The sequence below is a fragment of the Gopherus flavomarginatus genome, chromosome 1 (assembly GCF_025201925.1).
Source record: "Gopherus flavomarginatus isolate rGopFla2 chromosome 1, rGopFla2.mat.asm, whole genome shotgun sequence".
Lineage (NCBI taxonomy): Eukaryota > Metazoa > Chordata > Testudines > Testudinidae > Gopherus > Gopherus flavomarginatus.
This window is the reverse complement of record NC_066617.1, coordinates 91,061,799-91,076,594: the sequence shown is the minus strand read 5'-3', so window position 1 is coordinate 91,076,594 and position 14,796 is coordinate 91,061,799. Positions and strand designations below refer to the sequence as shown.

General features: G+C 42.7%; 1 protein-coding gene across 9 annotated transcripts in view; it reads left to right on the top strand.

The window, feature by feature from the left end:
• The window catches only part of ANKS1B (ankyrin repeat and sterile alpha motif domain containing 1B), a 746,271-nt gene that overhangs the window by 197,396 nt on the left and 534,079 nt on the right, over positions 1-14,796 (top strand). The gene's annotated exons all lie outside the window — the stretch shown is intronic.

Sequence of the window (14,796 nt, the reverse complement as noted above, 5' to 3'; positions counted from 1 at the left end):
CCCTTGATTTCATTTTTCTTTAGGCCCTGATACACTTCATTGCTAGTCTCTTTTTTATGGTAAATATTACACTGGTTCCACACAGTGAGTCAAATTTTGGCATGATTCATTCAGAGTGAACACTCAGGCCTTGATGCAGTGAGATATTTAAGCTCATGCTTAACTTCAAGCACATGAGAAGTCTGATTAACTTCATTGGAACTAGTCATATACTTCAACAGAGCCCCCTACAAAAACTCATTTTCTGCTGCATGTGTGGGCATTGACACTGTGCTTATGCTTGCTAGCTGAATTTCACTCCAGGGCTTGGTCTGAAAGGTGCTGACCGCTCTGTCATTGATCCAGCAAAGCTTTTAAGTATAGAATCATAGAATATCAGGGTTGGAAGGGACCTCAGGAGGTCATCTAGTCCAAACCCCTACTCAAAGCAGGACCAATTCCAAACTAAATCGTCCTAGCCAGGGCTTTGTCAAGCCTGATCTTAAAAACCTCTAAGGAAGGAGATTCCACCACCTCCCTAGGTAACCCATTCCAGTGCTTCACCACCATCCTTGTGAAAAAGTTTTTCCTAATATTCAACCTAAACCTACCCCACTGCAACTTGAGACCATTACTCCTTTTTCTGTCATCAGGTACCATTGAGAACAGTCTAGATCCATCCTCTTTGGAATCCCCTTTCAGGTAGTGGAAAGCAGCTATCAAATCCCCCCTCATTCTTCTCTTCCACAGACTAAACAATCCCAGTTCCCTCAGCCTCTCCTCATAGGTCATGTGCTCCAGCCCCCTAATCATTTTTGTTGCGCTCCACTGGACTTTCCAATTTTTCCACATTCTTCTTGTAGTGTGGGGCCCAAAACTGAACACAGTACTCTAGATTAGGCCTCACCAATGTCGACTAGAGAGGAATGATCACATCCCTCAATCTGCTGGCAATGCCCCTACTTATACAGCCCAAAATGCCATTAGCCTTCTTGGCAACAAGGGCACACTGTTGACTCATATCCACTGTATTCTCATCCACTGTAACCCCTAGGTCCTTTTCTGCAGAACTGCTTCCTAGCCATTCGATTTCTAGTCTGTAACAGTGAATGGGATTCTTCCATCCTAAGTGCAGGACTCTGCACTTGTCCTTGTTGAACCTCATCAGGTTTCTTTTGGCCCAATCCTCTAATTTGTCTAGGTCCCTCTGTATCCTATCCCTACCCTCCAGCGTATCTACCACTCCTCCCAGTTTAGTGTCATCTGCAAACCTGCTGAGAGTGCAGTCCACACCATCCTCCAGATCATTAATGAGGATATTGAACAAAACCGGCCCCAGGACCAACCCTTGGGGCACTCCGCTTGAAACCGGCTGCCAACTAAACATGGAGCCGTTGATCACTACGTGTTGAACCCGACGATCTAGCCAGCTTTCTATCCAGCTTATAGTCCATTCATCCAGCCCATACTTCTTTAACTCGCTGGCAAGAGTACTGTGGGAGACCATATCAAAAGCTTTGCTAACACAACCACTGCTTTCCCCTCATCCATAAACCCAGTTATGTCCTCACAGAAGGCAATTAGCTTATTATATGCTAACATTAAGCATGTGAGAAGTCCCATTACATGCTGAAAGTTAAACATTTGCTTAAATATTTTGCTGAATCAGGGACAGTGCTCAGAACATTACAGGATCGAGCCCTTAATACTTAATCCTGCTTTTTCAGATCTGAGCACAAACGGAGTATGTCTTTCCCAAAATATTTACAAAAAAAAATATTCCACTGACTTCACTCACAATGTCATCCTTAACCAATATCTGCTTAATATAATCAAAAGATAATTACTTTACTAAAAGCACTTCAATATGCTACCCAGAGATAAATCTTCACATTGTTTATTAAAATCCTTTTTAAATTCTTCTAGCGGTTGAAAATCTTGAGTAATATACTAGTGTACCTACATCAAGAATTCAGAAGCTTCCTTTTAAAATTCTCTTCTACCATACAACAAGAGATTCTGTGCAGGTTTGCAAAACTTATAAATGTAAATAAAAGTTATTCTGGACAAGTACCCTAAACAGTTTATCAGCAGTCCTTCAACTTTGGTACACTGCAAATTTCTTTCTGTATGATCTCTCTTACTTACTATATCTTAAAATACTTTTGGAGTGTTAAACAAAACATTTGGAGACAAACTAATGAGTAATAGAAGACGTGAAAAATTGAGAAAAGATTTTTACTGGGATATATTCATGTGCCCTTAGCATTTAATACACAATAATAAATTAGCACACTAGAAATAAATTTCATTGTAGAAAAATTCATATATTAGAAGAAACAGTGTTTTATACCTTATTTAATTTTACTAAATTGATACGCCGTCACCTTTAGAGAAAGGACTATGGGCCAAATTCAGATGTGGTATAAATATATGCATATCAGACTTCAGTGGTGTTAGATCTGCCAATTTGTACCTACATCTGGTTTTTAACAAATAAAAAGTTGTTCTCTCTTGTAAATGTGATAATTGATTTTCAGTTTAAGAAAAGGAAACTCTCTTGCATTTTTACACTTGCCATTTCCCCACAATGATTCAGTAACAGTTTGTCCATTAGGCTTTTTAATAAATTAAGATTTTGTCACTTTGAACATATCCTTTCATACCTTCAGTAAATAGATTCAGAAATGTTTTCATTTTCACTATATATTACACAAACTACATTAAAATATGACATTAGGTTAAGGTTGAAAAGCCAAGTACTCAAAGGGCTTGTCTACATTACTGGCTGGATCGACGGGCAACGATCGATCCAGTGAGGGTCAATTTATTGCGTCTAGTCAAGACAAGATGAATAGACCGCCGAGCGCTCTCCCGTCCATTCCGGTACTCCTCCAGGGTGAGAGGCGCAGGTGGAGTCGACGGGAGAGTGTCAGCTGTCGACTTACTACAGTGGAGACACCGCAGTAAGTAGACCTAAGTATGTTGACTTCAGCTATGTTATTCATGTAGCTGAAGTTGCATAACTTAGATCAATTTCCCCTTCCCTCCCCCCAGCGTAGACCAGGCCAAAGTTAGGAAATTACAGAATTAAAAATGCCCGTGCAAGCTTTATTCATCCTTCTTGTGTGTATGCATTATAATACAATCTTTAATTACATGATCTCTTACTAGTTTTTCTAGCGAGCCCATGCCTCATTCAGAGCACAGGTGGCTGGTGCTTGCTTAGTGAGCAGCTATTCAATATTTTGTTTTTTCCTGATTTTTCAGTGTTTGGCCTTATTTACAGCACACTATTAAAATTCTCCTCTGAATACAGAACTAATAATTTCCTCATGGGCTTTTTCTATGGCACTTACCACTACAGTATCTGAATGCTTCATAATAATGCATTTATTTTCAAAACACCTCTCCAAGGTGAGGGATTATTAATATAATCATTTTATAGATGGGGAACTAAGGCACAGTGAGATTAATGTAAAAAGTGTTCACTAATTTTGGGTGCTTAATTTGAGATGCCTAGGACCTGATTTTTCAGAGTACTTGGCATTATATTATATGTATCCGTTCAAAGCTCCCATTGACTTCAGATTGCAGCTGTGAATGCTCAGCACTTCTCCAAATCAGACCCCAAGGTCTCAAGTTGGGCATTCACAAAATTAAGAACACATAATTACTGCCATCTGTGAAAAGTTTCATTTAAGTGATCTCTCCAGCATCTTATAGGAACTCTCTGGCAAAGGCAGAGACAGAATCCAGTTTTCCAGAGCACTATTCAGCTCCCTAAACCATGAGAGCATCCTCTTTCTCTGTGCAATCCCTCCCCTCATTCCCTGCATGTGTATGGCTCTGTGTGGGGAGCTTACCATTGCTGTTGTGATGTTGCTGGAGGAGGAGGCTGCTGCTGCAACTGACCTACCCATGCTTTACTGCTTGGGGTGGGGAGAACTGTGTGGAGCCCTCCCCCATCCACTCCCCCTCTGCTCCTGCTCCAGCTTTGGAAGACCATCTGCTTGCTGGACTGCAAGCCTGCATGCCTGTCTCCACTAACCTTCTCTGGGACTGTTGCAGCAGACTTTGCAAGCACATGTGGGTACACGTGACCCCCACCCCGGATTTTCCCTCCCCTTCAGTTTGTCTCCTTCTCCTCTTCCCCCTGCTTGCCCATCAGCCCCTCCCCTTCATGGTTTGCCACTGCCCCCCAGTTTCGTGTGTAGCCCCATTCCCTTGCAGTTCACTGCTCCTCCACCCAGTTTCACATAGTCCCCCTCCTTCCCTTGCATTTGCTGCTGACTCCCCCCCCAGTTTGTTACATGTTTCCCTACCCCACCTAGGGCTTCCCCCTTATTGTTTGTTACCTGCCTCATCCAGGACTCCCAAGTCTGTTTGTTTGCCTGCCTCCCCCACCCGATCCGGGTCCCCTATCTGTTAGCTTGCCTGCCTTCCTTAATGTGCCAGGCTCCACCCTCTGTGGTTTGTTCTCTTCTAGGCCCGTTCCCCATATTGTTTGTTCCTTGCTTCCCATGTCCCCACCGAGCGCCGCTTGCCTCCATGCACCTGCACATCTCTATGCTTATGAATTCCTTCTCCACCTCATTTTTGTTTGATTCCCCATCAGGGCCGGTGCAAGGATGTTTCATGCTCTAGGTGAAACTTCCACCTTACACCCTCCCATATCCCCGAGCCCCCACCCTGAGGCGCCCCCCCACGGCAGCTCCCTACCCCCCAACCTCTGCCCTGAGGCACCCCTCCCACCTCAGTTCACCCCTGCCCTGCCTCCTCCCCGAGCACAACATCGCTGCTTCACTTCTTCCGCCTCCTAGACTTGCAGCGCCAATCAGCTTAGATGCCGCAAGCCTGGGAGGTGGGAGAAGTGAAGCAGCCACAGTGTGCTCAGGGAGGAGGCAGGGCAGGGGTGAGCTGGGGCGAGGAGTTCCCCTGTGTGCCACCCCCCAACCCCTTACTTGCTGCAGGCGGCCCTCCTCGCACTCCCCTGCCCCAGCTCCCTCTGCCTAAATGCCAGCGGCAACTGGGGCGGCCGAAGATCCGGCCATCACGGTTGCTGCCAAAAAAATTCTGCCCCCCAAATCCTAGCACCCTAGGCAACCGCCTAGGTCGCCTAAATTGTTACACCAGCCCTGTACCCCATTCACATCGCCCCTCACACCTACATCTGTCCCTCACGCCCAGTGCAGCCAACGGAACTGGTTTACCCAAAACTGCTGGTTGTGGTCCCCCCTTCTTTTATTTGTTTCACTAATTCCCCTCAGTTTCTGTTTCCACCCTCCTCCCACACACGCAGCTCAGTGGGGTAGAGCCTCCAAACTCTGTCTTCCCTGACCACACTGTTCCATTTATTATTCCTATCCGCACTCCCTCTGGGGGCTGTATCCATCACCTGCCGCATGTGAATCTTCTGCTCCAGTGCCTTCATCCATAGAGGGAGAGTGGAGACTGCAGGAGGGGGATGATTTCGCTGGGGATTAGTCCTGCTTTGAGCAGGAGGATGGACTAGATGACCTCCTGAGGGCCTTTCCGACCCTGATATTCTATGAGTCTATGACTCTCGGCCTCTGTTGTTGCCCCACCTCAGCTTTTTCCTTCATCCGCCCTTGCCACAACCACCATTAACACCACTGCCAGCACCATCAGTGCCTCCAGTGGGTTGGCAGCAGCAGGCACAGGAAGGGATTCCTCTGCCAAACCTCCTAACACCATCCAGGGAGACCCCTTGGCCAGCAGAAAGGGCCAGTGGAAGAAAAAGGGCAAGAGCACAGCCCAGAAGGCTATTTTAGTATTTTACTGCAGTGACCACACCATCAGCCATGGCTCCCCTTTCCCCACTATCCTTTCCACCTCAACCCCCAGAATGTGTGGCCAGGTTGCTATGGCCCTTCCTGCCACAGCATCACCATCTGTCATGGCCCTTCTGCCCACCCCTGCTGCTACTGCCACTGCTGCTGCCTCCTCTGTATCAGTGACAAACAGGTCCCCTTCCCCACCCTGATCAGGAGGCACAGCCGCCTCACTCTGTGTTGAAACCTACATGTGGGCATTGACACAGGTGGTGGAACCCTCAGCCATAGTGGTGGCCTCCAAGGTGTATGGGAAGGCTATCTTCTTCCTCACATGAGAGATCACTGTGCAAGGAACAGTGGAGAAAGACATCTTGATGGGGAGCCTTTTTGTCCCTCTTGAGACCCTGGAGGATCTGGGAGTACAGGTGGTCCTTACCTCCATCCCATCCTTCTTCTCCAATGCTGCCCTTCTGCTTCCTGTCTCCATCTTGGGGAAGTTGGTCTCCACCATCAGTCCTCTCCTGCTGGGCTGTAAGGACCCTGCCCTCTGCTTTGTCCTCTTGTTCTGCTAGCAAGTACCATCCATCTGCCGGTGGTGGTGCATGGTGGGAGGGAGATTGGAGGGGCCCTTTCTAGTACCCAACCAGGAAGTTCTGTACTGGATCCAGTACTCCTCAGGGGAGGCTTGGTGCTTCCTTTACTGGGCTTTGGTGCAAGTCTGGAGAGATTGTCCCTCAGCCTGGCAAGGAGGGATGCTGGCTGCCCCAAAACCCAAGAGATTGCCAACCTTGCCACCACTGGTGATCCTACCCACCTAGTTCCCTCTCCCTCTCCCCCTCCAACACCAACCAATAATCCTATTCAGGCACTGGGGTACCCCTCCCCCACATCTCACCCAGCTGAGTGGACGAAACTCACTGCTAATAAAAGCCGTTGGGTTGGGTCCATGGAAGAGGGGGTTGCTGTAACATCCTGGAGTGGGCCCATCTCAGGAGGAGACCATACCTTTCTGTTGCCCCATGTCTGCCTCCCCAGTCCCCAAGCCCATTGCCCTTGCCCCTTAAATCCACCTTCTCTGGCCAGCCACCGAGGGAAGAATTGGCAAAGATAAGTCACAGAACCAGCACTTCCCTCTTGACAGGTGGGGGAGGCCTCCTGTAAAACATCTCAGGGGCCCACCACTGGACCTACTTCTGCCCACTCTCCCCACCCCAAGAAATTTCAGCAGGTGGAGCTGGTTGAGGAGTCTTTGGCAGGGTGATGTTGCCCTTCCCATGGAGTCTTTTATGGATGAGGTCTTGAAGGGAGTCACACACTTTTCTGTAAAAGCAACAAAGAATCCTGTGGCACCTTATAGACTAACAGACGTTTTGGAGCATGAGCTTTCGTGAGTGAATACCCACTTCGTCAGATGCATGTGCATGCATCTGACGAAGTGGGTATTCACCCACGAAAGCTCATGCTCCAAAACGTCTGTTAGTCTATAAGGTGCCACAGGATTCTTTGCTGCTTTTACAGATCCAGACTAACACGTCTACCCCTCTGATACTTGACACACTTTTCTGTCATCTGTCCCCCCCACCACATTGGCGATGAGGTGGAATTCCCAGTGGATGCTTATGGGAAGGCCCCTATTTTGGATGGTGGAGGTCTCCAAACAATCTTCAAGGAGATTAAGGCCCTGGGTCTGATCTCAGTACAGGCAATATTCATATGAAATATTATGCACAGTTTTGTAACTGCCAAATTATTTTGTCAGATGCATACAACTCCCATTGTCTCCACTATGAGCTGAAAACACATAGCTGGTGATGTTGTTTGGCCTTTCATGTATTTTGCTGCTTATACACTGCCATCAAACAGGAATAATGCAGTCTTCCAAGAGGCAGGGATCTTTGTATCAATGTTACTGTAGTTTCCAAGGGGTTAAATAAAATAATGTAGAAATACTGGCAACTTGGGGGAGATGGAGAACAGAGTTAGAGGACAAATGTCTTATAGCTGGATGACTCTTGCAGCCCAAACTCCAGCTCTGAAATCATTGTTACAACTGAGTAGTCAATCATTGTTCCTAACAAGGCATCTGTTGCAAATGTAAGTTAATAAGTAGGCATCAGAATTATGTGATGAAAAATGCTAAAAAGCTCTAGTACTAAATCAAACATTTTTGCTGACATTGAATTATTATGATTTAAAGTCAACATATTAGCCACACTTCTACAGACTGAAGGTAATTATGCTAAAATGGAGATAATATAAGCAGAGAGACAGTTTACTGTTTGGTTTTAGATTTCAGCTGTGTGACATGCGTTGCTATATCTCTATTGGGTACACAGTAGCAGACTATTTTTCAGCTACAGAGTGGTCAAAGATAAGAATTTCATGCTGACTATTTTGAGGGAAGCAACAGAGAATCAATCTTTATTATAAGAATTTTAACTGAATGTGACAGAGTGAATGCTGGACTAAGATAAGGAGTTAATGGAGTGAGTCCCTTGGAACTAGATGATTAAATCAGGTCTGCCCACCAACACCTGCCACAATTATCAACCTAAGCGGGGTGGGACCACCAGCTGTAGTTAATAACTGAGGGAAAGACAGGCACATAAAAGGAAATAAAGCAGGCTTATGGGTAATAGATATTTTTTCTTTGAAGAAGGTCTGTCTAAGAAGTGAAGTATATAGCCAATGGCTTTGACTAATATGAGAGCTGGTCCAAACTTTGGACTGCTATTATACAAGGTGAGAAGGAGAGACTGTAGAGGCTGCCCTGAGAGGATGGAAAAGCTGGGTTATGCATTGAGGGGAGTGTTTTATTTTTATTTGGATTGACTGTAAACTATAATTGAGAGAAGTAAAGAGACTGTTTTGTTGAGTCCGGGGATGCAGAAGTTTGGATTAGTAAAGAGGATTTTCTCCTTCCTTCCTCTTCCCGCTGACCTTCGGGTGCTGGTTTGTGCACTTAAGTGCAGGGAATGGCCAATTGCTGTGATGATCATTGTGCACACTGGCCAATATAAAAAAAAACTCTCATGGAGACAGAAAACCATGCTTATAACTAAAAACACCTGTTTAATAAAGTTATGGCTTCTCTAGAATGTTGAAGAAGGTGCAGATGAGCTTCCTGGTAGATGAACATTCCATGCCTACCTTCTGGATGAGTAATTCTGGGTGCTCAATATCTGAGATGATCAGGAGTCAAATTCTGGCCCCATTAAAATCAATAGTAGTTTTGCCATTGATTTCAGTAGGGCCAGGACTTCACCCTAAATTTTTTACTGTTATGAATATCCAATACTTATTTCATGTATTGGTAACCAAAGCAGCTGGCTGCTTTGAAGCATTTATTAAACCTCTGTACACATAAATCTCTTGTGGTTTTCTTTCTGGGTATTCCATTCTGGGCATCTTGTACAATTTCTCAAGGTTTTTCATTCCTTTATTTATTTTTAGTACATATCCTCTCCTGATCCTGATAAACCTTTTAGGTTAGGATGATTAGTTTTCTGGATTTTCAGCATTTCTATTAAGGTGCAACCTATTGTTAATATCGTAAACTCAATTAATTTAGGATCCCTGACCTAATGGCTTTGCATGTTACTAATTCATTTCTGGTGGTGACTGCTATGTATAAGAGTCTCCTTGTTTCTATTTTAATCTTTTGTAATTCAAAACTATCCTTTGTGAAACAGAAACATTTATGGAGGACTTATGCTTCACTAAAGATTCCCCCTCCAACAACTATCTGGATACTTGGAGTCACCCAAGAGCATTAATTAATTTATTCTAGCCATCTGGCTAATATCTGTTGGTCTTTTTGTCCTTATTTTCTCTTTGTTTCTAGACTTCCCCATCAATCTGCTTACAAAATATTTTCCATTTCCTCTGATTTTTTTTGTATCAATAGCATTTAATTCACACTACTGTGGGCCTGACTTACCTCAATTTCATGTTTTACATAAAGCAAATCACCCCTCTCCTTCCTCTATTATATGTAAACAATTTATATTAATCTGCTGTTCATTAGCATTTCATCTATTTGTCCCACTGTATTTCTGTAATGGCTTAATGATCATATTCTTTCTCTGCCATAATTCCCATTCATCCAGTTTATTATGCATATTCCTTGCAGGTATGTTAAAAGAGCCTCTCATTTTATATAGTCTTTATATATTTTTATTTAGATTAGATTATGTTCTGTGAATTACTTTCACTTGCCTGTGAAGTTAGACTAGTTATCAGGTGTAGTTACAGTTCTTTGCCACTTACTATAGGGGGCATCTTTAATTTTGGTCTTTGGGCTGGGAATGCTTAAAATAACTTATCCTCTTTGCATGTAGTAAACCAGAGTTATTTTAGTAGTGCAGATAATTGGACACACTGTGGTCTTAGACTGCCATCCATCTTAAAGATCAGTGAAATATGTAGAATCATAAAATGTCAGGGTTGGAAGGGACCTCAGGAAGTCATCTAGTCCAACCCCCTGCTCAAAACAGAACCAATCCCCAACTAAATCATCCCAGCCAGGGCTTTGTCAAGCCTGACCTTAAAAACCTTTAAGGAAGGAGATTCCACCACCTCCATGGGTAACCCATTCCAGTGCTTCACCATCCTCCTATTGAAATAGTGTTTCCTAATATTCAGCCTAGACCTCCCTCACTGCAACTTGAGACCATTGCTCCTTGTTATGTCATTTCGTATCACTGAGAACAGTCTAGATCCATCCTCTTTGGAATCCCCTTTCAGGTAGTGGAAAGCAGCTATCAAATCTCCCCTCGTTCTTCTCTTCCGCAGACTAAATATTCCCAGTTCCCTCAGTCTCTCCTCATAAGTCATGTGCTCCAGCCTCCTAATAATTTTTGTTGCCCTCCACTGGACTCTTTCCAATTTTTCCATGTCCTCCTTCTAGCGTGGGGCCCAAAACTGGACACAGTACTCCAGATAAATAGAGGGGAAAGATCACATCCCTCGATCTGCCGGCAATGCCCCTACTTATAGAGCCCAAAATGCCATCAGCCTTCTTGGCAACAAGCGCACACTGTTGATTCATATCCAGCTTCTCATCCACTGTAACCCCTAGGTCCTTTTCTACAGATCTGCTGCCTAGTCACTTGATCCCTAATCTGTAGCCATGCATGGGATTCTTCCTTCCTAAGTGCAGGACTCTGCACTTGTCCTTGTTGAACCTCCACAGATTTTTTTTGGCCCAATCCTCTAATTTGTCTAGGTCTCTGTATCCTATCCCTACTCTCCAGCATATCTACCACTCCTCTCAGTTTAGTGTCATCTGCAAACTTGCTGAGAGTGCAATCCATGCCATCCTCCGGATCATTAATGAAGATATTGAACAAAACCAGCCCCAGGACCAACCCTTGGGGCATTCCACTTGCTACCAGTTGCCAACTAGACATGGAGCCATTGATCACTACCTGTTGTGCCCGATGATCTAGCTAGCTTTCTATTTAGCTTGTAGTCCATTCATCCAATCCATACTTCTTTAACTTGCTGGCAAGAATACTGTGGGAGACCATATCAAAAGCTTTGCTAAAGTCAAGTAATAACACATCCACTGCTTGCCCCTCATCGACAGAGCAAGTTATTTCATAGAAGGCAATTAGGTTATTCGGGTATGACTTGCCTTTGGTGAATCCGTGCTGACTATTCCTGATCACTTTCCTCTCCTCAAAGTGCTTCAGAATTGATTCCTTGAAGACCTGCTTCATGATTTTTCCAGGGACTGTGGTGAGGCTGATTGGTTTGTAGTTCCCCGGATCCTCCTCCTTCCCTTTTTAAAAGATGGGCACTACATTAGCCTTTTTCCAGTCATCCGGGACCTCCCCAATCACCATGAGTTTTCAAAGAGAATGATTGGAGATAAGGAGGGGGAGAGTGTTGCACAAACTTCGCCTTATCAGTTCAAGTTTCTTGAACTTAAACCTGCAGGTATCAGTCAAATTTTAGTTCTGGATCCAAGTGGACGACTAACTGGCAAACACCAAGTAAGATTACTTGTTACATTATATTTGGAGCACAGTGTCCAGTATTAGTCACCTTATCTGAATCAAGAAATGAAGTTGGAGAAAGTAGGATTCAGATATGAGAAGTTGAAGAAGAGCTGTTATGATTAAAGCACTTAAAGCTGAGTAGTTATGAAATTAATCTGTACTTGTCTGAGGTCAGTGGACAGGCTGGAATTAGAAGACTAGAATTGGAGACAGTTATTTTATTATGCCAGCAGTGGAGGAAGCTTTTTATTATATCTTCTAGGGAATGTTTCTTTATTTTTGGAGTGGCATAAGCAATCTGCCATAGTTATGAAAACAAAAGCAAGTGTTGCAAAGCATGTGATAGGCATTGTTTATTATATAAATCTAAATTTTTGTGACTAGAAGTAGATTTTCACCTTTGGGGAATAGGGGGCAAGTTGTGTTGTTTTTTTTTTTTTAAGGGAGTACTTTGTTCTTTGTCACAATGGTTAAAGTTTATACGTTTCCAATGTAAACATATAGGATAAAATGACAGATGGTAGCATAACAATTCTAGATAACAAGGCCCCGGGGCCTGCTTCTGATCCTACACAACTATATAACAATAGAATTCCTTCATGACCCAAACCCAGAAAAGTTCACCCAATCTTCTTAATAATCCATGCAAAAATACGGTTGCTATAGTAACACATTCTGTAGTATTACTTGACTGTCAAAATAACCTCATAAAATAATAGATTTAGAAAATGAATTCTAACATGCAAAGTAAACAAACATGCGCTCTTAAAAGCTCCCTATCTCTTCCCCCAAGAAAAAACAACTAACCAATCAAAATGAAAACAAAAACAAACAAACAAAAAGAACCCACCTAAGGTGTGATGCTCCAGTCTCGTAATGGGTGATACAGTGAGTTTAAACCAACAGAGTAAAAACTGGTGGAGAGCAATAAATTCTGAATTTAATCTTGGGTCAATGGGATGGAATCTGAATTTAGGACTACGTACTCTCTTTAGGCTACAATGGAACTCCCATTTGTGTGTTTGGGAGGTTAGCATAAAAAGCAAAGGTTGAATGATACTTAACTAAATTCATACTTACTGCATGACATATATTGGGACAGTACCTTATTGATACTCAATATCAGTCAGTGGGAAAAATAAGTTCATAATAAGAACTACTGCTATTTCTGTCCTGTTTCTTTTTTTCCTCCATTCTTTCTCTTGCTTTCTGTCTATGATCCCTCTGCATTTTCTTCCATAGAGCAAGTCCCATCCATTTCCCCTTTCTATCTGCTCAAAAGATCTTCAGTGAACTTGTCAATGTTGAGATTTGCATCATCTCTCGCCTTTACAGTTGATAACGTGGGGGTTTGGGAAGCCATACTTGTCTCAAGCTGCTTGCAGACTCAGGAAGACAGACTTACATTGGTTTACACTCCGATCCAACTCACATTTGGAAAGTATTTTTGCAAATGTGAGAGCTCCAAACTTTTTTCTGTTAAATGAAATTTAGAATCTGAACATTAGTGGGGCCACATAAACATATCATGCAGGCTGGAACTGGTCCAGGAGGCAGGTATTCTATATACATGAGTTAGACATGAGCAAAATAACCACATGGGGCATGGAGTTAAGATGGAAGTATAACTTAGGGCTTGTCTTCACTATCGCACTGCATAGGCGCAGCTGCATTGATGCAGCTGTGGCTGATATAGCATATCTGGTGAAGAATGCTCTCTTGTCAGCGTAATTACTCCACCTCAACAAGAGGCTGAAGCTATGTTGGTGGGAGAGCGTTTCTCACTGACATAGCGCAGTGTAGACACTGCTTTAAATCAATGTACTTACGTTACTCAGAAGGGGGCAGGGGTTCAAGTTACATCAACTTTAGCAGTAGTATAGATAAGCCCTTACAAGATGTGTAACTTTATTTAGTGTAACTTTGTTCTAAGGGTAGGATTTTTCAGAAGTGTTCAGCATTGACCTATATCATCTACTGTAATAAATGATAAAACTGTGATTCTCTTCAGTGGGATCAAAGATAGGCTAACACAGTATAACTGAAAATCTACCCTTCAACCCCTTACTAAGGATGGGGGCAGGAGGTAGGATCACAATCAAAAAAAAAGGGGGATGATCTGTGTAAATAGAAAAATGCCCACCTTTTCTCACAACAACCATGACAGCATTTAAAATAAAAACATATAATGTGTTCTAAATATCCTCAGTGGCTCCACAATAGGCATAATTTTGACTCTGTGTGCAACAAGGACTTGAAGCAGGAAACAAAATGGTAAAATAGAATCACTTTCCCTGAAACCTCTTGCCCTTGCTGTTTAGGGAAAACAGACGTAGCAGGTTTGTTTTTTTTTTAAATGAAAAATCAATAAGTATTGTTTACCATACATAACAAGTTACCATTTTTCATCATTGGTAAACATCAAACTAAAATGAAATCCTAAATTGTGATTAAATTTCTACTACTTCTCCGCAAAAGCCACTGGCCAATCCAAGCTAAAATGGTTGTAGTTATAGATATTTTTAATTAATATACTATTTGGCTATGGAAACAAGATCCCATTATCTTGTGGTGTTTGTGCAATATTCTATCTACTGTACAATTTCTAAGAGCAGTAAAAATGTAATGTTACTTTTCATTCTCTGAAGGCTATAATGAAAAATAATAATGTAAAAGCTAAAATTTAAATTAAAATACATTTTATTTTTCAATTGAAAAGTTGCAGGGTGTCTGGTGCTGTACATTATACATAATCTGAATATTATTTGTAGACTGAAGGTGAGTAATAAGTCATTGTCTCTGAAATCCTATTTAAAATACAGCTTACTGTAGCTCATCACATCTTTTTTCTTTAGGTAATATAATATGTTTTACTGATTATTGATTAAATAGATGCACTATATTAAGTTGAAAATGAAATATATTTATCAGTTTCTGGAAATGTGAAGTTTCTCAATCAATCTTAGCATTTTTAACTATGGTAAAATAAAGCAAAATGTTTCTGCAAATGTTCC